The sequence below is a fragment of the Tenrec ecaudatus genome, chromosome 2 (genome assembly GCF_050624435.1).
Source record: "Tenrec ecaudatus isolate mTenEca1 chromosome 2, mTenEca1.hap1, whole genome shotgun sequence".
In the NCBI taxonomy this organism is placed as follows: Eukaryota; Metazoa; Chordata; class Mammalia; order Afrosoricida; family Tenrecidae; genus Tenrec; species Tenrec ecaudatus.
In genome coordinates this window covers 20273328-20299576 of record NC_134531.1, presented here as the reverse complement: position 1 = coordinate 20299576, position 26249 = coordinate 20273328, and the positions used below count along the sequence as shown (strand labels likewise).

Below are 26249 nucleotides of genomic sequence, written 5' to 3'. Positions count from 1 at the left end.
ATTTCTACTTTATGACATGACATTGGTGCATGAGCTAGTGCTAACATTTCCGAAGTAGAAAATTCATCAGCACATTCGTGCTGCCCCCATTACTATCCAGGATAAGCGATGAAGATTGCATAGACTACCCTAAGGGCAGAGGCAGGTTAGTGGCTGGAGAAGCTGTCATATGGATTTACCACAAATATACTTGAAATTGTACTTATGACCTTATCAGATATTCAAAGATCATATTCTCCTCTTGACCAGAGAAATCAGTCCAAGGAGGCCACAGGGATCAAAAGTTTAATTGTGCATATTCAAGGCTGCAAACTTTCTGTGCTGTTTCTGCAATCCTTTTTAAGCCGTCTCATTTATTCTCTGCTGACTCCTAGATGTTTAAAAAACCACAGTTGGGCAGAAACATGCGAGTTTTATAATTCAAAATATGGGGGAGAATTTTTAATGACACCTTGATCTTGTGCAAGTGAAATAAAGATAATAAGCTGAGACCTGGAAGTCCAGGGCTCCTGTGTCGTGCGTCCGTTTCCTCTGTGCTGCTCACGACCACTTACCTGCAACAGCTCGGATGGGATCTCTTTCTGTCTTATTGAGGGTCCTGAGTTTCTTTCTTTCTGCTTCAGAGGTGGAAAACTTTCTCCCCCGCCCCAAATGGCAAACTTCACCAAATCTGTATGTTCATGTTACCACCTAATCATTTGGTACAAGTTACGAAGACTTCTCAGTCATGCATGCTGGCAGGCTCCCCTTTCTATGACCTTTGGCCTTTCAACCACAGGCTTTCTTGGCCTATGACCTGCTGAGGCAAATGAGCCATGACTTTGTTCATAAATGTCAAAGAGACACCTGCCCCAACCCACCTCACTACTAACTAGTTCCCAGTCTGAAGGCACAAAACTTTACCTGTTCCAGGAAAAGGTGCCTGCCAGCATGGCTGAGAAGGGTTGAGATCAAAAGAATGGTCTACTTAACATTTTGTAAGTTTTCCTAATAAACTACATAATCGGGAGCATGGTCTTTCGGGTTTGTGTGGTCATTGCAACAGACTATGGAACCCAGCAGAGACACAGAATTACCTGGGAGGGACAGCTAGTATCCGAATAACCGCCCACCAAAAACCCCACTGTCGTGGAATCCCCATCTCCTAGGCACCCTGTAGGCCAGGGTAGAACTGACCTAGGGAGAGTTAGCACTGTATCTCTCTGTGGGAGTAGACGACCTTGTCTTACTCCCAGTATCAGAATAAGGTAGGAGCTTAGAAAGTGCAGGTATATGCGCCCTCTGCCTTATGGGGGTCAGCCTTGGATCACTGTACATTTGAATTTTACTTTCTTCTTGTGCAGTACAAGGTAAAGTGAATTCTGCCAATAGATCTCTATATACCAAAGACAAACCAGACTAAATGAACTCTCAAAGTCAGCATTTGTGCTAGCAGGGTTCTCCAGAAAAAATGGAAGCGATAGGAAATTATAATGTTATTGACAGTGATTCAAGAAGAGCAGAATCAATTTTTTTCAAATTAGTTATAAAGAAGATTTCTAGAATCCGTGTTTTAATCTAATTAGAGTAAAAGGACGAATGACAGTATGTCCAGGAGGAAAGTAGGGAATGACAGACAGGTCATACTTCCACAATGACAGTGTGATAGAGATGTGACATATAGATGAATACGCATACATGATCAAGATGTGCATATGTGCTTCCAAAGGCTGTGGGAGAACTCCATCTTTTAATTGCATTTCATCATGACTTTTTGAGGCCCCTGTGTGTGTATCCGTTTGTGTGTGTACATGCGTGTGCACACATATATGACTTATCTTCCAAAATGGACCCATGCCAGTGTTGAACCGGGCAAGTATAAAATCTAAAACGCTGGCTGATAGTCCAAAACCAAGCCTGACTGGATGCTTTTTCCTTAAGGTCTAATTTCTTTGAAAAACCTTAGTTTTCACCCTTAAGGCTTTTCTAACTGATTAGGTGAGGCTAATTTACATGGTAAAGCGTAAACATTTTTAAAGGTCAGCTGACTAAATATTCACGCCATCTACTTAATAGCAAGATCTAGAGTAATGAGTAATGTTTGATTAACTTTCAAAGCCAAATTGGCAAATCAAAACAACTACATTAATCACTTTAGCTAAACGATAACGCACCTATCATGTACTTTTTTTTGCCCTTGGGTGCCGAATTCCTAACCTAGAATTTCATAACAAGCATAGTATTCAGTTAGATTTGCGCTGTTATCCCTTTGTATCCCGACCACTCTAAAAGGAACCAACATTGAACTTTACATCCAAATCTCAAAGTGATGACATCAGGACTCCCTGTCTATTTGCATCTTTCTGTTTCTATGGACGTGATTTCACTATTCTAATGTTACTTTTCCACAAAACCATTCATAGTTGCACTTTCATTTCACACCCCCAACTGTAGAAATTCACCCAGCATTTCTTTCTTTGGGATACTATAATATCTTTTAGATAGGAGAAACTGGAACTGACAATCTTCCATGGGACAGTAGAGTTTTGCTACACTGTCATTTCTCAATATCTGTGTTCAAATACAATCTGGGAAAAACAGAACAAAACGCAAAAAAAAACAAAGCTTCTTGTTCGCTATAATTGTAAATGTTGCTATTTCAGTTTCAAAAATTTGAAAAAATGCTGCCAATTTAAAAAAACATAGTGAAATAGCTTATTTTGTAATATAGAAGTGATAATAAAGCAATATCAAGTCAAGGTAACAAAATGTATTATGTAAATGTAAATTTAGCAATAATGCCTTATTATATGAAACTATGGGAAGAAATTAAACCTGAATTTAAAGTTACCTAAGCTAAAATTGCAAAGAACATAACTCCATAAAGGGGTAATTTGGGGGAAGTGATTTCAGAGGAAAATGGATATGCAAACGCTTATGACACTATTAGGATGCGCTGAGTTCCCTAAATCTGAAGACAGTGTGAGGGAAACGATGCACTCTTTAAGAAAAAGGTCATTCTCTTACTGACTTCTGCTAGCTCCAGTATTCGATGGAAGTAATATTCAGAGATAAAATGCTTTGCCTCTGACCTAAGGAAATTACTTAATGATCCATATATTCTCCAACTCAAAGCTACTCCCGAGGGACAAATTTGGACTTTATGAATGTGGTCTTAATACTTTAAGATCATCCAGGAACAATGAATTACAGTAATATGTTCTCTTTAAGATCTGATGATTATGCATCAGTAGAGTATGTGGTTCACTTCAGTTCAGTTAATTTTCTTAGAGTGCTGACAGATAGAGAGTATTTAAATCCACATTCTCACTTGCATTTTCTCCTCGCTGTCTAAACTAAGTCATGTGAGGCAAATGGATTAGAGTGTCTATGTCATGAGCAACTTGTTCTGCCACATTTGAATAGCTGTCAATCGTGACTCAAGGTTTATTTTGGCAGCTTTGCCATTTCCTTAGTAGACAGGGACCAAGTGATCCATCTAGAGATTTATACAGTTTATTTTAATTCATCATTATGTTACATTACGTAGCATATATTTGTGTGTTGTTATGTGACAACAAATGAACTCCTATATGATATACAGCTAAATGACTCCCAACGTCTTAAAAAATTTACTAACAATAAATTATACCATTTTAAGATTTGTTAACTACTATTAATTCCTTTAGATCTTTATATACAACATTCCACATCAGATGACTAGATTAGTTAGAATTCTCTTTCGGTTAACTATGTTGTGTTATATACGGATCTGAAGTTTCTCATTTTAAGAAAATTGAGGAAGCGTGTCTTTGCCCTGTTTTCACATGCATGCCAGGTGATTGAAACTGCCGTCATCAATCAGGCACACCTCAGTGCTCAAAAGGACATTTTTGCTCTTCGGTCTTTAAGAGTGGTCTAGTGTATGAAACCTGTCCAACGCATTGCAACGTTTGATGGCTTGAGTGCTGTTTCCATGAGCATTGATTGTGGACCGAAACAAAATGATAATTCTTGTCAAAGCCAAGCTGCACATTGAATAAGGGAAACTGCAGAAGCATTGATGCATTCAAATTATAGTGCTAGTGAAGAGCAGGCAAAGTGCAACGGACTTCCAAAAGTACACACTCTTCCTGGTTGCGAAGAAGTACAGCCAGAAGGATCCTGAGAAGCCATGGTGGGCACCACAGACCTCCTCTCACGTCTGTGGACATCGAGTCAGGAGACGGTTTGTTCCTCAAGGAGAGGGATTGGCAGCGGCCACCACAATGGGTCAAACACAGGAGTAGCTGTGAAAATGGCCCAGGCCTGGGAAGGTTTATTTCTACTGCACACATGGTCACTGTGACTGGAAACTTACCCAAGGACACAGTTATCTCCGATACACTGAAGTTTAAAATGGCAACCATAAAATCAAAATGAAAGAACTGACCTACCATTAAAATTACTAAACTAAACCCTAAATGTTCAGAGTCAGTCTCCCACAAAGATTCAAACCTTTTCTTTAGGATCCAACCCCATCATTAAGGATCTATGGTTAGGCGAAGACTATAAATATATAGCCAAACGTTACCCAGATCTTTGTATTAGATACCGAAGAGATCCATGCTCACAGCATAATAACTTTGAACACTTTGTTCCGGAGAGTAGCCATCATACCATTGCCAGGCCATGGTGTTGAGACAGTCACGCGCTCCCATCCAAATGACAAGGATCTGTAAATGTATCTGTACGTCCTTTGGCATGGCCAGTTGTATTAATGTAGCCAACAGCGTGTGAGCTCATACTTGGCGTTTGCTCTTCTTTGACTGAGTTCAGTCACGGTGACCAATCAGAGCACGGTGTTTATAGTCTCCCTTACAGCACTGTAATGATGTCCGACTTCTAGGCTGACAGTTGCCCTGGTGCTGTAGTAGTTGTACACTGAGCTGCCAACCCAGAGGTCAGCCCTTCAAAGGCAACAGCCGCTTTGCTGGAGAACGATGAGGCTTTTCCTGACATGGGGCACTTCTGTCCTGTCTTAAATACAGGGTTTCTCTGAGGGGACATTGACTAGATGACTGGGAACTTGGACTACCCTTTCTGGAACTATGTAAATTTTAGACTCTGAGGTGTTCCCAATCCCCCATTCAAATGACACATCAGCTTCAATGATTCTCTTTAATGTCTTTTAAATGAATCAGATACCTTCTTTCTCTCTCTCTCTCCTCTGTCTCTCTCTCTGTATGTGTCTCTATCCCCCTCTCCTTGGTAGAAAAATAAAATAACATCCACTTAACGGAAATTAACTTACCTATTGTAAGGAAGTATTACCATGTGCTTCCTTGTTTTTGAGATAAACTTTGAGGTGGAGTTTTAAGCATATCATCTTTTTTCACATGACTGTATTTGAATAGTCTTACTCTGAAGAGGAACCAGTATAGTCTATGACATATTACCCAAGCCCTCTTCCAGAAGGTAGGAGAGAACAGAACTAGATGGTAGACCTGGAATCATGAATTTGTGCTGGAGGGGGTGGGGAGGAGGGAGAGGCTAAATAAGCTGAAGCCCAATAGCACAGAAGGCTGACTCAGGGCTGGGTGGAGAGTGACAACCCAGGATTATCCATTGCTCCCTGGCACATGGAAGGGTCCTGGGGCCATAGTCACGTGCTCAGCAGTGGCTGGAAAACCCTGCTCTGCACACGGAGGGCGGGAGGAGGCTTTCAGGGCATCCATTTATGGCTCTGAGGTTTGGGCAAAGGTTACCACGCTGACTCTCACCCACTCCTGGCTGTCCTCATACCGTGAAGATCCGACCGGGACCTTACTCAGAACACACTGGTGACTAAAGCACAGAAAGCAGCTGCTGGCTCCCACATGAGTCCTCGTTTAAATTTTATTTTTATTTACCCATTTGTTATTGTTTTAATTAGTCATGTTTCGTTGTTCATCAGCACCTTTACACTAACCCCACAACCTGAGGTTTGAACACCTGGCAGACTCTATCCCAATTTACATTTCCTGGGGTGCAGAGCGCTCTTTTACCTTAACCTATGGAGACAAGCCGTTGATTTGTAAGAAACACCAATTATCAGCTTGCACTTTCACTTCCCAGTCTGCTAGGTTGCTTTCACACATTTGATGAAATTGAGCAGGACCTGGTGATCTCTTTGGTGTCAGCAGTGAAGTGTCCACAGCTCCTCAGGGGCCAGAACTATTTTCAGGGCCATAGGATATTATGAGTGTGTGATCAGGGAGCAGTTTATGCCTCCATTTGAGTCCTGTGTGTTTATTAGCAGTGCAGTTGCGAAAGGAATGCTATTGACAGTTGGTGCGTGGCCCTGAGAGAAGGGCAGGAATTGTTTTAGTAGCAACATGGTGTGTCCCTGACCATAAACCAGGAAGCATCGATTCTCGCTTTAGCCACCGCCGATCAGCAGTAAATGTTAAAAATTAACAAGAAGTTCCTTTCCCCCCCCTAACCATCAAATGGCTCTAAGCATTAAATATATCGTCTCTGGAGTAGCTTCTCGACCATGGAGTGGTTTGAAACATTAAACACATTTTCAAAGTATTACTTTTTTCCCCCAACCTCCAAGTGGTTGTAAACATTAAATATGTTTTATAAAAACTGCTTTGCCAGCTACTGGCTGGATATCTATGAACATCATTTTTCTTTAAAGTTGCCTTCCTGCTGCGGGACTGCTTTTCCCCTTATTTGCTCTACTCTATTTATATTTTGTACACAAAAGCAGGCAAACAGCTACCTCGGCCCAATTGTCTCAAGCTTTGTGATAAGTCATCATGGGAGGCCAGACTCACCCATAAAAACCCAGGCTGGCCATCAGAACTCACCAAGGTTCAAGGGCTCGTGCTGGATATTGCACATAGATGTCAGGTGTGCTTTCCAAAAGGAATTTTTGCTTCTGTTCCTTAGATTGAAACTCATTGAAGTGTAAAAAGTGGGCATGAACTGACCTCAATGGAGGGGAAATAATGCCGAGAATCCACATGAACACATACAGAGATGAGAGAAAATGCATGACCCCAATGTCAAAGAGGTCTTTAACCCAACTATGATGAAGGGTTTCCATCTGTGTGGTTATAACTCAGTGTGACCACAGCGCACAGTTCAAAGTCATGGAAGAATGTGACACATGATATAAATGTTCCCAGGACATTGGAGGAGATTGGTTCCTCGTAACCAAATTCCCAATGAAATCTTAGTTTGATAACTTAGTCTGTGATAGCCTAAATGATTTCTTTTCAGGTCCAAGAATTCATGGCCCAACCAAATCAATGTTCCCAAAGACTGATTTCTATGGGATCCAAGTGTTTTCCAAAATGTGCTAATATTGTGCTTTGCCAAATTTATCTAGATATTCATGGGAATCCTAGCATACATGCCGAATATATGGCTCAGGGTGCTGGCTGCAAGGATAGTGAAGACAAAATCGCCTGCCCCCGGGAAGTCTTCATCCTAAAGCTTTAGCTCCAAAGATCTATGTTGACCTGTTGGGGTAAAGAAAATTGTTTTCGAATCAAAACACGCCAGTCATTCATCTATCACCTATGATGACCAAGACCATGTGGTCCACAAAAACTGAAAGATTTACTATCCATTCCTTTGCAGGAAGTATGTGTTCGCTTCTGATTAAGTAACAGAGAGGAGGTGAGACATAGGAGTTTTAACATTTTCAATGGACCCACAAGGGAAGAAAGATGTTCACTCCAGAAAATTCATTTTCAAAACGAAGAAGAGCAGATTGACACTGATACAGGGCCAAGCAGATCTTAAAACATGTCCCTATTTCCAGTGACAGAAAATCAGGTGTCCACATTGAACTCCTGCTGAAAGGAATTAGAATTGGAAGCAGTCTGTTGTTAGCTGCCATCCAGTTTCCACCCACTCAGGAGGACCTTGTGGATCAGAGGGAGCTGCTGCCTCTAGCGCTGTCCTCATCCCTGCAGGCATGCTCAAGCCAATTATCCAGTCCCGCATGTTCGGAGTGACTTCCACCCCAAGGGCCTCATATTTCAGCAGCCTATCAAGATAAGATTCTCTTGTGGTCCGTAAGCATTTTCTTAAAGTAACTTCGGAACTAGATTGCCAGGACATTATTCCTACGTTGCCAGTCTAGAAAGTCCACTGAAAATCTGAGGTCTACCCTGGTGGACGCCCTTGCATTTGAAAACCAGATGCCACACCCTCCAATATCATAGCAGCATATCCACCGCCCCCGTAAGACACACTTTAATCATTTAAAGACTATCTCAAAGTTATTAGAGTTTATATTTTTCCTTCTGCTAAAATAGATAAGTATTCTCCAATATTTTAAAATTAAGCTAAATATATTTAAATTTCTAATCTTACAACTAAATAGGTTGTAAGTCAAGCTCTAATACGAGGTGAGTAAATATCTCTTTCCTGTAGTAACTATCTCTCCTCATCTGCCTCCAAGCGATCCTTAGGTGGTTGGGTTATGGTGAAATAACCAGGTGGAAGAAAACTGAAAATCATTGAAGGCAAATTTTAAAATAATAACAGTCAGAGCCAACAGGAACAATTCTTACCAAATAAATCCGACAGGACATTTTCTCAGAAAGTAAGGTTAGCAGGATAGGGTGAGGCTGTAAACCAAAGCAAACAGAAACCCACTGCCATCAGGTGGATGCCAATTCATAACCTGCTCAGCCGGACCCACAGGACAGAGGAGAACTGGCCCCGTGGGTGTCTGAAACGGTAACTTTTATGGGAGATGATCTCTGTCCCACCTCTATCCCCCCAGAGGGACTGGTGGTTGCTAACTGCTGACTGCTGGTAAACAGCCCAGTGCCTACTCGCCACTGTTTCCATTTCTGACCAAGAAACTGAAGCAAGAAAACGAAAACCAGAGTTCACAATGTTACAAATAAGATAGTTTATTTGTAATGTGTTGCTTAATTGGCAATGGCTCCAAAATAAAAGCAAACAGGTCAACAAAACTGTCGCCCATATTAGTTTTGCCTCTGAGAAAAACATATAATGGGATAATTTCATGAAATGTTTGATGGCAAATAGTGCCAAAACATGATTAGCTACTGCACAATTCAAATTAGACAAGAAAGCAATTGGCCACAGTCGGCATATTTGGAGGATTTTTTTTCATGCTTTCATCTCCATTCTTTTTTTTCTTCTTTCATTAATTGTATGCTATTTGATAGAAAAAAAATGATTTATAGTAAAATATTTTTATCACGAGGCTTAGTAGAAAGTTCACTGTAAGAGAAGAAAAATGCATACTGTTACTTTCTCAAAGTTAAAAAATACATTTCTGAAGAAACATATCGTATGTAAATACATAAAAATTCTTGTTACTTAAAGTTTCCTAAATATATTTCCTATCCATACTTCTTTGCAAAAGTTATATGCCTAATACCTAAGCAAACAACTTTTAAAAAGCTACAAAAGCAAATGTGATTATGAGAAAATAATTTCTAGTACATTCAAGTTTTATACAGATGTTCCTTAAATATAATTATTGATGCACTTCTGTTTTGAAGTTATTAGAATATGGTGTATTTACTTCAGGTCTGAATCATACTGATCCCGCTACCCAATTGCAGAAGGCACTCTTCCCATATGTTCCTTTCCGACATGAGAACATCAGATTTAGTGGGGTTTAGAGTAAAATAGTTTTCACTTCAAAAAGAAGATTATTATTTAAGTGGGCAGTATAGTAATTGGATACCCAGAACAGGGAGGATAAAGGCATGAAGTGGTTGGCTTAAAAACTTTCATAGGTGCTGGAATATATTCCTAGGATTATAGGATTAAGTTGTAGGTGTTCACATAAGTATAGAATATTTTTGGTTTTTTACTTGTAGAATAGTAAGATTAAATGAGGATGGAACATAATTGAATTGTATGCATTTTAGTTTTATACTGGTAGGAACAGATATAGTTTTATTATTGTTTGTTTGAAAATTATATGTGGCTATAGAGTTGTGTCAACTTGACAAGGGGTGGTCTGTCATAGTTACATAATTTGTTGTCAATTTGAGACTTCAGAGTGAAGGGATTGACTTTGTCCTGCTAATCAGGTCATAGTTTGATGACCTCATTTGGAGGAGCTAAAGAGAAAATAGCTGGCTGGAGGCTGTACACACACATACTCCCTGGGAAACATTCCTTCTGACAAGACACATGGAGTTGTGCTAGAGCCCTGGAAGCTGGAGGAGCCACATGGAGACCCCTGCCAAGACTTTCCACCCCCTGGCCTGTACATGTATTTCATAAGACCGAAGATGACTCGATAGTTTTGTATCAGACATATGGGCTAATATCAGACGTATCTACTTGATCTGGATTGGGCTGGAATGTTTTCTCAATATTCAATATTGCTCTTGTACATAAAGCTCTTTCTTATACACATCACCACACACATACACACAAGCCCATAGCAATACATTGTTGAGCTTTTGGTGGATCCACAGACAGTGAAAACTTTGAGCCTGGATTTGGTGAGAGTCCCTTGTACATCATACCTTACACATTTTCTGCCATTCAAAGAGTGCGTGTTTTCCCGCGTTTCTCTCTTGCTCTTGTTGGTGGAAGCTGCTTGGGTTTTCCTTCTATTTGACACCGGTTGCAGTTATCACACATTTTAATAAATTCCGTTTCCATGGGGCAGTTTGTAGAAATTACCTAATGGAGGACTGTTAAAATGGAAAAAGGAGGCTTGGCGGTGCAGTCTTCGGCTATGTGGTACAGTTGAGGTACTTACTGTGATTCTTCTGTTCATGGTCTTTGCCACTGCCAGCAATTGGCTGTTCACTCACTGCCATCCAGTCAATTCTGACCCATACAGAACAAAGTCGAACCCGTGGATTTCCTAGTCTGCAAATCTTTACAAAGCTCACTGAGTCCAGTCAATTCTGATGACAGACACCGCATAGGACAGGATAGACTGCCCCTGTGAGTTACAGAGATTGCAGATTGCTGGTCTTTCTCCATCATAACAGCTGGTGGTTATGAATGTGCCCTTTGTGGTTTGTATCTCAACATGTAACTACTACACCAGCAGGTGGACCTGACCCAAACCATGACATTATCAATTGTCCATGTACATGGGAAAGTTGGACATTTAATAAGGAAGAGGGAAGAAGAATCCATGCATATGGACTATGGTGCTGGGGAAGGATACTGGAAGCACCCTAGACTCCCCAAAGAGCAAACGGAGATGTCTTGGTGGAGGTACTTCCAGAGTGCGCCTTAGAAGAAAGAGTGGCAAGACTTGTCTCACATGCTTTGGACATGTCCGCAGAGAACAATCCCTGGAGAATCACGTTATCTTTGGTAAACTGGAGGGGCAGCATAAAATAGGAAGGCCCTTGACAAGGTGGATTGACACAATGGCTGCAAAAATGAGCTCAAACATGAGAACAATTGTGATGAAGGCCCAGGCCCAGGCCCAGGCCCAGGAGGCATTTCATCCTGTGGTTCATGAGTCCAAATTAACACGTTGTCACCTAACAACAAACACCGCCAATCATTACGAGAGCAGACAGCCTCATTGCTTTCCTTCTGGTGATTTCACACTGCTGACCTTCCGTGTAGCAGCCCAACTCATATCCCTCAGGACCTGACATGAAGAGTCTCCTGCTCTACCTGTTGAGCTACCAAGGCAGACCAAGGACTGGAAGGAAACATGTAAATAAGGAAGGCACTACTCTTATGTGGGGTTTGTTAATGTTGCCATTCCACTAGGTAAAAGTAAGTCATCTCCAAAAACGTAGAGATTCTCATGACCATATGGAAAGAAGAACCATAGACATAGCCAATGAGATTTCTGTGTGGAGAACCTGTGGCGGCAGCAGCCCTGAGGCAATGAAATGGGACTGCCATCGTCTCAGCCTACCAAACGAGTGAGGCTGAGTGCCTTTGGGCAAGACACTGGCTTTCAGCCTGGTGTCTCCTCTTGAAACGCAGCAGTGCTACCAAATGATAAAGCCCTAGTCCGAGCAAGCAGAATCCAGGACCAGAAGGTGGGCTGCCTGTGGCTATGGCTGAGCAGAGGTGCTGTGGACAAAACCATGTCTGATCCTGACTTGTAACCTGTTAGCTTCCCTAATAATCAAACTCATGAGTATTGTCTGTGGGGTCTATGCGACCACTGCAATGGATTATCAAACTCAGGAGAAAGGTAACGTGTCTTGGGTTGACTACTGCTCTGAGAATATACTAACATATTAGAGGTTCAAGATAGGTCTGACCTCTTAGACATTGATCAATGGCTGGTGAAGTTACATTATCCTCCTTCCTTGCGCAGCTGGAGGGGATCAGAGTGGCCTCCATATCATTCTTGCAGAAAGGTCAGCTATTCAAAGCTATCACCCGATCCACAGGAGGAAAGTGGGGCAGTCTTCTCTAAAGGAAACAGCCTCTGAAATGAGGGAGCTGCTGGACGTTGCCATGCGGGGTTGCTGTGAATCAAAGTCAAGCCTCAACGGTACATTCGATTCCGGCTTTTGTTAAGACTGAGAAGAGCAGAGACAACACTGCTTGACGAACACTGTTATGAAATAATTACACTGATTCTATTTAGACAGACCGTCCTAGAGAGGAAACAGGCCAGGGGATGCTTAGAGATGAAAGAGTGCAGTGTGTTTGTGAAAGGATTTCCTTTTAGTAAAGCTCAGAAGGCAGTGTGCGCCCCTCATGTGTTGTTATACGGAATGACAGACTAGGTTTCATTTGTGAAACACCCAACTCCTGAAGGAGCTTGGACAAATGCGAGTCATTCTCACCTTCCCTCCGCAGCATTCTCTTCCAGCAGAAGTTTAGATTTAAGGCTGATAAGAGTCTTCGATGACTTTTCTTTTCTCATCCTCATAGATTACATTAAAAAGGCATTTCTCTAAATCTCTCCTTGAAATAAAACATGCAATTTTGATGAAATAATATTTTTGCATAATATTTGAATAGGGTCTCAGAAACAGGAAAGGAGATGCCATGAGCCTAAAGGATAAGGAATTCCTGGGCAAGCAGGATGGCCAGTGTATTTACCAAAGAATGCCAAGGACTCAAGTACCCCATAACAGACTGGACAAACACAGTCATGTCTTGTTTTGAAAATGACATTAAGCAAAAGGATGTAAGCTAATGATCTATAGAAAGTTGGAAAAAGTTCTCCCAATACACCAAACATCCAGGTATTTCTGAACTGTATCAGTCATATTCTAAAATGACACTTTTTCTGGTACCTTCACTCAAGAAAACTCACTACTATTGCCTCATTGCTGACTCATAATGACTCCCTGTGGGCTTCGGAGACTGTAAATGTTTTGGGGAGTGGAATGCCAGCTGCTGGTGGTTTTGAAGGGCCAACTATGCGGAACGCAGCCCAATTGTGAACCATTGCACCACCCAAGCTCCATAAGCAATCATGAAATGAATAACATACAGTGCGCAAAGTTTTCATGTATGGGACAAGAACTAGTGCAAGCATATCACCATGGGAAGAAGAGAAGCACAGGAATACCCAGCAAGCCAGTGTCGGGTTTCAGAGACCATACATCTTTATGGGAGCAGACAGCCTCATCTTTCTCCTTCCTTAAGCAGCTGGTGGATTTGAACCATTGACCAACTGGTTAGCAGCCCAATGTCTAACCCACGCCACTACCAAGGCCCCTTAAGTCATAGGGAACTCTTGAAAATTTCAAAGCTCACGAACACACAATACCACCTAGTTGATTCCAGTGCATAGCTGCCTGATAGGACAGGGTCCAACTTCGCCTGTGGATTTCCAAGATGATATATTTTTTTTTAATGGGAACAGAAAGCCTTTCTTTCTCCCTCAGAGTGACTCATGGCTTTAAACTGCTGACCCAGCAAATGTGTAATGACTACACGACCAAACTAATTTGACCGACAAACCTGTTGCAGTTGACTTATGACAACTCAAAAGAAGTCTATAGGACATGATAGGATGACTGCCTCTTAATGTTCTCAAGGTGGTCCTCTTTATACAAGCAGACTGCCACATGTTTCCCTAGTGGATCTGCTGGTGTTCAGTGACTGATCTTCTAATTCACTGCCATGTAATGAAGTAGGAGTCACGCCAACCTAAAGGGCAGGGGAGAACTATAGAAAGCATCCTCTTTCTCCTGAAGAGCGCAGCTTGAAGAGAAATTGGTGGTTTCAAACTGCTGACCTTGTCATTAGCAGCCCGGTGCTCTGGGATTCCAGGCAGGTGTTCAGTGCGGGGATTTTCATCAGGGACAATTCTATGCATGGCCATGGCTCACCTCTGAGAGGCCAAGCTAAAAGCACATATTGTGAAACTGTATTACCAGTGTTCAAACAGACCAGGGAAATATTTTTCATCAGGGCTCAGAAAAGCTGCGCATTAAACGTAAGACCTTTTCCTTCAGTAAAGGTTATCCAAGAACAAAGCTGAAGGGGAGCTTCCTAAACAATGAAACAAGCCTTGGCACAATAAAAAATACTGGGCTAGAAATTTCCCGTTAAAAATTCCGGGTGCAACATATAGCTTTCCTCTGGTTCTTTAATGCTTCCTTCCTCCCAATATCATGACCTTAATTCTGTGTTACAAATCTGGCTAGACTGGAAAATGTAGATGGGTACAGATAAGAGCTGGAAACACAGGGAATACAGGACAGACAAACTCCTCGGGACCAATGTTGAGAGTAGCCATCCCAGGAGGGGAAGGGGAAGGTGGGGGAGAAAATAGGGAACTGATCACAATGACCTACTTATAATCCTCTCCCAGGGGGATGGACAACACACAAGGGGGCAAAGGGAGGCATTGGCCAGGGCAAGACATGAAAAAAAAAGTTATAAATTATCAAGGATTCATGAGGGAGAGAAGGAGGAGGAGGAAGGGGGGAAATGAGGAACTGATGCCAATGCTCAAGTAGAAAGAACATGCTTTGAATGATGAGGGCAACATATGTACAAATGTGCTTGAGACGATGGATGGATGATGGATTGTGATAAGAGTTGTATGAGTTCCCAATAAAATGGTTTAAACAAAAAAAGAATATAGTGAAATCTCTTGAAAATAGTTGGCATCTTAATTTTAACAATGTATCATTCACAACTATAAGCAGCAATTAAAAATACCCATTATGCAAAAACATAGGAACTGTAATCAAGAATCAATTAACTTTTTAAAGTAAATAATAACATACTTATAGTAAGATAACTGAGGTGTTGAAACAAGCATTAATATATCACGAGTATTCTTTTAAAATAATGGAAAGAGTTTTTAAATAAGAGAACAAGAAATCATAAAAATGAATATTCTAGAATAAAACCTTAATCACAATAAAAATTCACGAGAAGGTCAATAGAATATTGAAACCGGGGTGGGGGTGGGGTGGGAGTCAACAGCCTTGGAAATGAAGACTTTAAAACTTTTAAACTTTATTACAAAAATCAGATGAAGATTATTGAAATCAATAAAATAGTCGAATCAGATACAATGTTAGTAACACATCAAACTTAAGTAGCTGAAGTCACAAAAGATAATACATGATAGTTGACAGAAATTAGGATAACTAGAAGTTTTTCCTCATTGCACAGTAGAGCAAAACCTAGCTATAAAGAGATCCAAGCATGTGTCTTTAATAATATGTTGGTCAAAGAAAGAAAGAAAGAAAAACAACTTGGTCAATTGGAACAGCTACATCTGATTCTTATTTACGTAGATTTATTTACTACAAAAATAAAACACAAAACCCTTGGCACGTGACTTAAATGATTTACATGCAGCAAGTAAAGATGATTGTGATGAAGGATTTATTGAAAGTAGGTGTTGGTCTGTTCATTTTAAAGCGACAACAGTTTTCCATAATAGTATTTTAGAAATGTTTCAGGAGAGGCCAATCTTGGGTGATGACAGAGAGGAAGATCCTGAATGAGATGGAATGACACGACATGGTGGCTGCCCCCACAGGCTCAGACAGGGCAGTGCTGATGTGGATGGGCACCTTGGATCCCTGTGACTCCAATCAATTGGATAACACCTAAGGACAACAAAGGAGTCTTCCTGAGTACAAACAGCAGAAAGTTGGACATCCTTAATCCGGAGATGCCTATGCATATAAATGCCCGAGAGGAAACAATTAAGTGACTGAAATGAAGAGCTAAATTTATAGGATTAGAAAAAATATTAGTATAAAAATATCAGGGCTTCTAATTTATTGTCACAGTACATGACTGGTCAAAAGGCCCTGTTCTTGCTTGTGCCCTTAATTTTTGTTTGATTTTTTTCATATTTATACCTCCCTATTTTAAATTATTTCTTTGGAGTATATAACTGTACATTATTACTCCTAAATTAAATCTGTTTATAAATTTGTGAAATTTTTACTTATTAAATCTACTATATATAATTTTTAACATTTTACTCTAGAAAGTTGTGCTTTACGAATAAAGCATTAATATATATTCATTATGCACATCTTTCACATCATATATTTGAAGTCTTGGGGGTTCCTATACTTCATGCCATCACTGTTTACCTTATTTTTGACTACCCTCATATTTCTATTAATGTTTGTACTGATCATGGATTTTTTAATAAAACACTTATGATATTAGTTTAGGCTTAGCTTAAATAGTATAACATAGAAATATATCATTGAAAAAGCAAACATACTGGAGCTGAATCAATTCCAACTCAGAGTAATCCTATAGGACAGAGTAGAACTGCCCCTGAGGGTTTCCATTCTGTAAAACTTTGCAGCAGCAGACTGTCCATTTTCTGACAAGTAGCTAGTGGATTTGAACGGTTGACCTTTCACTTTTTTCTCCAAGGTTTAACTTTGGCAATGGGGCTGCTAATATAAGTATTCAACAATATAATTTTTATTTTTAAAATACTAGTTATACAATTATAACGGCTTTGGATTTGTTTCTGTCTAGCACCTAAGACACAAATGCCTATTTCTGTTATTTTTAAAATGGCATGCGGCGTGGGGGTGGGCATAAACTGACCTCTTTTGACTCCATAAAGGAGATGAAGAATCTAACTCCTCAACTGTCCAAGGTCTATTACCAAGTGGCAGAGGTCAGACATGCCTGCCTGCACCCTCTCCTCACCCCATCCCCCCACCATCCTGCTTTCTCCTACTCTGGCATCAACCATGACTCCCAAGACAATCTACTTTTTCTGCTGAGTTCAACAGTTTATTGTGAAGGCCAAATAGAATTCACATACAGAACTCTCACCATTTGGGGGATTTACTAGGAAATTTAAGGAGCACTGGTAGCATAGTGGGTTTATGTGTTAGGCTGCTAACTGCAAGGTCAGCTATTTGAAACGCCCCACTGCTTCACAGGAGAAAAACAAAGCTTTCAACTCTTATAAAGATTTAGATTTAGAAACTCGCTGAGGCAGTTCTACTCTGTCCTGTAGGTCTCTATGAATTTCTATCAATTCAATGGCGTGGGTTTAGAGTTTGGATTTTATTCCTGAAATCCGCAGGTTACCTGTCATCAAGATCATTACATGGTATGGACACAGGCCTTGACCCGCAGAAAAGTCTCTCCTCGGCCAGCGCCAAATCTCTTCCGTGGGTCCTTTAACCCTCAGTCATGTGCTCCCTGCGTCTTGCAGTGTAGGTGCTGCTCTGGTACTCTGTCTCGTGGTCTCCTTGCTTGGCCCCTGTTCTCCAAGTGGCGTGGCCTCTACTCCCCCCCCCCCCAACCCCTCCCGCACTTCAAGCAGAGAGAGATTTCAGACCTGCTTGAGGAGTGGTCCTTCCTTGATGGTCCTGGGACTCTGCTCTTCTCTCTCTAATTTCCAGATGACTGTCTCAGACACAGAGGAATAACTTTAATGGAGCTGGGTAGAGTTTTGTTTCAGTTGAATATGTACTCAAAGAAACAAAGATTGCTAACTTAGTTCACACCTTTCAGTAAAGTGAAGACTCAGCGCAAATCCACCTTAATTGTGGCCATTAGCATAAGAGAACTTCCTTCAAGTCCAGATTATAACCACAGATCCAGAGGCGAGAAGATACAACAAGTTATGAGTCACAGAAGTGATTATGGCTAGAAGGGTCTTATTAATAGACTAAATCAAAATAGCAAACAAAGCTCAAGATCTGAGATTATTTGGATTACAACAATGCACACATTCTGTTTACAGGTACAAGGTGTTGTTATATGCTGTCATTTTGACTTAGATCCACAGTGACCCTATATCTAAGAGGAAAAAATAAAACAACAGAGAAACACAAAACCAAAAGACTCCCTATCCTGCATTATCCTTATACTCATTTCTATATTTGAGCACATTGTTGTAGCTACTAGCTGAGTATATCTATTTGAAGATCTTTTTCCCGGACATTTTACCAATCATGATGTCCTTCTTCAGGGGCTGGTCCCTTCTGAGAACAGAGCCAATGTGCATGAGGTAAAGTGTCATCATCCTTACTTCTAGAGGGACATCTGACTTTACTTCTTCCAAAACAGTTTTGTCCACCCATCTTTCTGTCCAAGACACATACAGTATTCTTCTCCATCACCTTACGTCAAAAGCATTACTTCTTCTTCAACTGTCTTTATTCTTTGCCAAACTTTCATCTTCTTCATGAATGAAAATATCCTGCTTTGAGTTGCACCTTTATCCTTAAAGCGACATCTTTGCTTTTAACACTTTAAGAGCTTATTTATTTATTTCAGCCAATATGCCCAATTCAATACACTATTTGAATTCCTGACTGCGGCATCCATGGACATTGATTGTGGATCCAGGTAAAATGAAATCCCTGACAACTTCAATGTTTTCTGGTTTTCTATATTGCTTCCTATTGATCCAATTCTGATCATTTTTCTTTCATATGGAAGTGTAACCATAGTCTTTAACCTTCATCAGTAGGTGCTACAAGTCCTCTACATTTTCAGCAAGCAAGGTTACATCATATGCGTAGTGTAGGTTGTTAATGAGTCTTCCTTACATTTCGATGCCACATTCTACATATAGTTCTGCTTCCCATATTATTTGCTTAATATAAAAATTTAGTAAGTATAGTGACAAGGTGAAACTTTGATGCACAGTTTTCTGATTTTAAAATAAGAAGTATACCTTTGTTCTTTGTGACCAGAACTTCTTGATGTAGCTACAGGTTTCTTGTGGACACAATTAAGTGTTTTGGTATTGTCTTAGGCTGGGTTCTCAAGAGAAGAAAAAACAGTGGTATATCTATGTCTACCTACTGATCTTGACAGAAAGACAGACTGATATAGCTAGATAGAGGAATGTAAATTTCTCTCAAGAAAATGAAACCCATAGTGGTAGAAGTAGGCAAATCCAGATACTTTCCAGGCAGATTCCAAGTCCATGCATCAGATATTAGCTGGAAGCTTCTCCTGACTTATATAGGTTCAAGGGCTATAATTCAAGATAAGCATGCACAATAGAAAATGGTAACAGCAGCAGCACATGGTTCCAAGTTCAGCAGTCCAGGTTTGAACCTGGAAGGGTGAATAAATTCAAGGTTGGCAAGCTAGATTGCGGGTCAGATGGCAGGCCATTGATGTCTCCCAGGATCAACAAACAATATGACACCTTTGATGCATGCTCAAAGAACCAAAGGTCATTGAGCCAGATACAGATTCCAGACCTAGCAAAACAAACCATTTTTTCCCCCACCACATCCAGTGATGTAGGAAGCAGCCCATCCCTCTGTAGAACCTTCCTATTAACTGCATTGGGCTGTGAGATGAGGGGTTGTAATCCATTGTAATCTTATCACTGACAGGCTTCTTACAGCAGATCCTATTATGGAGCTGATTGCATTGTATTAGGTCACATGATGGGGAATTCTTACTGCCAAGCCACTGAGGTTCCTGGTTCAATGAAGTAAACACAATTGCCATCACAAGCATTCCCTTTTGTGTACAATGTAATCCATAGATTTTATGAGCTACACATCTTTTCATATGAGGAATTTTGGCTTGTTTTCTTTCCCATTGAAATGGAGACTGCCGAGCTAAATTTTCACAGAAAGTAGAACTAAAAGATATTGGAGTGTTTCCATAACTTTGTGAAGCCTCTTCATATTTGCATTGGTTGAAAGAAATATTGAGGTGTTGCTGATGTAATCATTCCTTCTTATGGATTCCTATTTTATTATCAATTTTTGTTGAGAACTCATCAAATAATATAAATTTCTTAATTTACCTGAATTTGCAAAATGGGCATACCAAAATAGATTTTCATTCATTTTCAGTGGCAGGTATAGTCCAAATAACTCAACTTTCCATTGGTTGTATATGTATACTTGTGTGAGTGTTTGTGTGTGTGTGTGTGTGTGTGTGTGTTACATAATATGGTGTTAACTTGAGAAGGGGTGGAATCTAGCCTGTGAATCAGGTTGCAGCTTGATGCCTCATTTGGAGGAGCAACAGAGATGAATGGCTGACTGGAGGCCAGATACACACAGACTGTGTACTGACAAGACACATGGAGCTATGCTAGAACCCTGCAGCTAGAGTAGCCACATGGAGACCCACACCGAGATGCTTCCATCAACACTGGATCCACAAGAGTTTCCACCCACTGATCTCTGATCTTCCTGCATTCGGCATCATTGCATGTGTTTCATGTGTCTGAAGAGGATTTGATGGCTTGGTGTCAGACATATGGGCTGATATCAGACTTCTGGATTTTATCTGGAACAGGCTGAGATGTTTCCTCAATATTCAATTACTCTGGTATATAAAGCTCTTTCTTTTATATAAGGACTTATGTTTTTTTTTCTCTACTTAACCCATACTAACACAATATGTATACACACAAATATTTCTATAATGGAAGCTTGAGTTGGACCATTAATGGAAGCTTGAATGTTTACACATGTGTATATATAGATATAGATATAGATATAGATATATAGATATATATCCCTCTGCTTGTGTATATCTACATATACATATACATATACACTGATCGCGAGTCAATGCAAACTCAAAGTGACCATAAGGGACAGGCTAGCATGGCTGCTGTGAATTTCTGAGATTAATTCTGTAAGGGAGCAGAAAGCCCTGCATTTCTCCTACTGAGCAGCTGGTAGTTTGAACTGCTCCCTGTAGTGAACAGCCTGACCCATAGCTACTATGGCTACCGGGCTTTTGTGTGCGTGACTGTGTGTATGTGTGTGCTATATTTTGACTCTTTGTATTGCAGCTTGTTTGAGAACATCTATTGTTTATTTAAGTAACAGGAAAAATTTTAAAGGAATCCTAGCTTCATTATTCTCTACCCAAATCACTACAGACAAATAAGTTCACAATCTCATTTGAGAAATGGTGTGTTTGTAGATTAAATATCTCTATAAAACTATCACTATAGCAAAAAAAGTCATATATTCTTGTGAAAGATCATTCTCTCATTTCACCTATTTGTGACTTCCCAAGGGTGCTCATTGTATAAAGACTGCTCAATAACATGTATTGCATTTGGGGCTTATGTGGCCAAGACTTCTCCCAAACAAATCATACTATGTCACTCACAACCTCCCTACATGTCTTATAAATTCCTGCTATTCTCCTGTTGCGTTTTCATTTAATAGAGGATAAGCCCCTTGCTCCCAATCATAATCAAATAGTTGCCTAGAGATTAAAAGCCATGGAGACAAGCCAACCCTCAATTCAATTAATGACTGATCTCTCTTTCAGAGATACACTGCTGTTCCCCTAGCCAAAAAAGAAAAAAAAAAAAACCCTTTTGTTTGCAGTAAAAGTGCACACAGACACTTTAACATTGTTTCCATAGGCAGCTCACAATGTTTCATCAGGCAAAGTCACTATTGAATTTTAGCCTGTGGGCATAATGGTTTTTTAGTCACTCCTAAAGTTGCATTAACTTGATGATGAGCTAAGGATGCCAACCACTTGACCATCTCTCAAAGATGTGGCTAAGTTGGAGCTTCCAGCAGATGGTGGCTTAGATGAGTGCATGGAACAAGTTATCTACAACAAGGACATGAGATAACACATACAGAGGAACGTCCTATGGTTCAGAATCGCTGAGGAAATGACACATAAGCAACCTGAGTACCCATGCAGCCCCAAAGAAGAGACAGAGCCACGTCCGCACGTGCTGCTGCTGGCTGAGCAGGCACCCTGGCACTGATCAGGGAAGGCCCCCATACTTGGGATCACCACGATGACTGATGAGCAGTGGTGTGAACAAGTCCCACCCACACATAGCCAGTGGCCAGTTGTAGCCCTCTGTGGACTCCTAAGGCTGCAGAATACAATCTTCAAGGTCAGGTGGCTCAGTAGGACAGACTGACTGTGGGACATGGCATTCGCAAACCAGATAGCAGCTGGCCCTAGAGGCTGATGAAAAAGGAGCTGCATTTTCCCTGGTCCCCTAGGGTCCTGGTCACCTGAGAAGTTCCAGCTCCTAGCCTCTCACACCATAGGTGGATGCACTCCTGCTGTGTGCCTCTGGCAGAGAATGAGAGAAATCAGCCAGGGAGAAATGTGTTGCTGACAAAAAAAGAAAAAGAAAGAAGCATTTGCTTGTTTCTGGTTGGGTTCCTGTTTTGTTTTTGTTTGCTTATCTTTAAAATGCCTCCTGACTCCAGAAAAGAAGACCCCACCACCTAGACACCCCAATATCTCCAACAGCTGCACCTGGCTCTTGACCAAGTGCTAACTCCCATTCCAATACCAACTGGTCATTAAATGAACATCAATACAGAACACTACAATAGCTTGAAGAAACCGGAAACATTCTGTTCACGTGATGAAACAGAACAGAATGGTGCAAACAAGTGGCCAAACCACAGTTTTGAAGAATAAAAGATATCAGAACTAGCAGAAAAAGAACCTGAGGAGGGATTCGTGGGTACTTTCGGTGGATGGAGGGAATGTCGGAAATCAATTGCTCTTGTTAGTCCTGCATAGTTGGTTCAACTCATAGAAGCCTTGCCTACAACACAACACCTGGCGGATATCCTCAAATTGTTTCCTTTGTTTTTTGTTGTTGCACCGTTTTGTCAAGTCATTTTATAGAGAGTCTTCCTCTAGCTTACCAACCCCTGGTGGCATAGCAATTACTCATTGGACTGCTAACCTTAAGGTCAGCAGTTCAAAACCACCTGCCCCCTCCTCAGGAGAAAGGGCAGTCTTTCTATTACTATTAGAAATTACAGTCTGGGAAACTCAGGTGCAATTCCACACTGTCGCAAAGGGTCACTATGAGTCAGAATCAATTAGACTGTTTGGTTTGAACTTTGGTTCTCTCCTGATAACATGTCGATAGTACATGCGATGAAGTCTCATCATTCCTGCTTCCAAAGAGCATCCTGAGAATACTTACTCCAAGAAAAATATGTTTGTTTCTCTTGCAGTCCATAGTACATTTAATTTTTTTCTCCAGAAACATAATCCATTCTCTTTCAGTCTTCCTTAGTTAGTGCCCAACTTTCATATGCACAGAAGGCATATGAAAATGCCAGGTTTTTGGGTGTATGTACCGTGCTCTTCAAGACAACACCCTAGTTGTCAATATTCTAAACAGGTCTTATGCAGCAGATTCACCCAGTGCAACACATTTTTGATCTCTTGACTGCTGCTTCCATGAACATTAATTATATATTCAAGAAAGACAAAATCCTTGACAATACCAAACGTTTTACCATTTATGATGATGTTACCTATTGATCTAGTTGTGAGGACATGGACTTGTTCACACTGAGGTACAGTCCATACTGAAAGCTGCGATCCCTGGGCTTTTCGGCAAGTCCTTCACGTTCTCCTTGACGTCAACAAGCAATGGTGTCTCGTTTCATATGAGGGTTGTTAAGAAGCAATGATGAGATTCAAATAATTTGATGACCAGCAGCCTGCCCTAACAACTGGTTAAAGTACAAAAAAGAAGATATACCAAAAGGTTGTTCCTTATTTCATACAGTTAATATTAAAATAAGAACGATGAAAGGGGTACAACAAACTAGATTGTTATAGAGTTTTAAACTATTAATGAAAATATTAAATAATACATGACAAAAAATAAGATTCTTAATTAAAATGTTCCCATCTCCCTTCCTGATTGGCCTCCTTACCTGCAATAGTCTTCCTTTTGATTGTAATGTCATCGGCAGTGTGATTGATCCCTACCGTCTCATCACTGCAGGAGTAGCATCCCATTCCTATAGAGTGACGCCAATTAGACCATAGTCACTGTGCTTGATAGATTAAAAACAGCCAGATGACCTCCCTAACATTACGTTTAGCTTTGAAAAGCCCCTTTCCGTTTTTACTGAATTTACAGCAATTGCTCTGACAGTAGCTTTAGCTTTTGGAACACTTTCAGGAACTGCATCATTTATTCAGAATATCGTGTGGTCTTGTGGGAACTGGGGCATGACACAAAGCTGAAAGGAATGATAGCATGTCAAGGTCTGGTTGTTTGACACTTTTTGTCTTTACATTATATGTGTGATAAGTAAAGTAACAAATGCTAGGGAACACAAGTTTGGTATTACATAAAAGATTTAACCCATCTATGAAATGCATAAACGCATATTACAAGCATTGTTGGGGCGCATTTTTTGTATGTATGGGCTGAAGAACACTATGATGCAGCTCAGAATATGCTGTTGTGCAGATGAGTGTGGAAAATGTAAGGGTCTTCAATGTATGGTGTACAACCTCTGTCCTATCCAGCCCTGCAAGGTAGAATTCGGATCATGGTAGTTGGGGGGAGGAAGCATGCAGGATCTGGGGGAAAGCTGTGTTCTTCATCGGTACTACCTCACACCCTAATTAACCCATCTCCTTGCCTAAACCCCTCTATGAGGGGATCTCCATTGGCCGACACTTGGGCCTTGGGTCTCCACTCTGCACTTCCCCCTTCATTTAATATGGTATATATATACATATACATATATACATATACACATATATACACATACATACACACACTTATATCTTTTTTTTGCATGATGCCTTATACCTGGTCCCTTGGCACCTCGTGATTGCACTGGCTGGTGTGCTTCTTCCATGTGGGCATTTTTGATTCTGAGCTAGATGGCCGCTTATTCACCTTCAAGCCTTTAAGACCCCAGACACTATCTCTTTTGATAGCCGGGCACCATCAGCTTTCTTCACCACATTTGCTTATGCACCCATTTGTCTTCAGTGATCCTATCATGGAGGTGTGCAGTCAATGATATGATTTTTTGTTCTTTGATGCCTGGTAACTAATCCCTTTGGGACCCCTCGATCACACAGGCTGGTGTGTTCTTCCATGTGGACTTTGTTGCTTCTGAGCTAGATGGCCGCTTGTTTATCTTCAAGCCTTTAAGACCCCAGTCACTATCTCTTTTGATAGCCGGGCACCATCAGCTTTCTTCACCACATTAACTTGTTCACCCACTTTGGCTCCAGCCGTTGTGTCGGGAGAGTGAGCATCATAGAGTTCCAATTTAATAAAAGAAGGTATTCATGCATTGAGGGAGTGTTTGAGTAGAGGCCCAAGGTCCTTCTGCCACCTTATAAAGAAAACTATATCAAAAAAGAAAAACAATGAATGTATTTTTATCTCGTGACCATATTTTTATTTTAACTCTTGGGAATACTTGAACCTAGAGTCCTCTGATGAGCTCCAAAAATCACATGATAATTAAAAAAAACTAAAATTAATAACCCTCAAAAAATAAGAAAGAAAAACAACCACTGACAACAGAATAAAATGCAGAAAGCTCTTAATCCAAAGATAACAGAAAGTAATAAAAGTACAAGTTAAAATTGGGTCAAAGGGCAAATAAAAAGCGTGCTTCTCTGTGGACTCAACTGCCATCTCATGCATATGAATGCTTGTTTCTAGACACGTCTTAAGACCAGAGATGCTCTCTTTGCTAACAGCTGGCACTGCAGGATGCCCTTACCACATTTTGTCCTATCACCATATCTTCAGGGTTCCCTAAAGCCTTTGGTAATGTGTTCCCTCCGGAAGTGGTCTATTGGCCAACTACTTTTTGCTTCAGTGATTACATATCTCTTTCACTTTCTTTTGATACTTCCTGTATCATTTTATTTATATATTTAGTTGACTTCTTTTATTTATTTTTGCTCCTAGAACCCACTAGATTACAATTGAAGGCATGACTCTTTTTTCAATGGTTTCAGTCTGATAATGTTGTGCCTGTTCTTTCCTCTTTGTTTTTCTAGCCCCCAGCCTTTGCATAGTATAGCAATATAGCCCGTTATTTATGTATTCTTGAGCTGTCCTTCAAAATCTTCGGTTCAGTTTGTTA

The 26249-nt window shown here is 40.6% G+C and overlaps 1 protein-coding gene across 2 annotated transcripts in view; it reads left to right on the top strand.

The window, feature by feature from the left end:
- The window catches only part of CDH12 (cadherin 12), a 344128-nt gene that overhangs the window by 90628 nt on the left and 227251 nt on the right, over positions 1–26249 (top strand). The gene's annotated exons all lie outside the window — the stretch shown is intronic.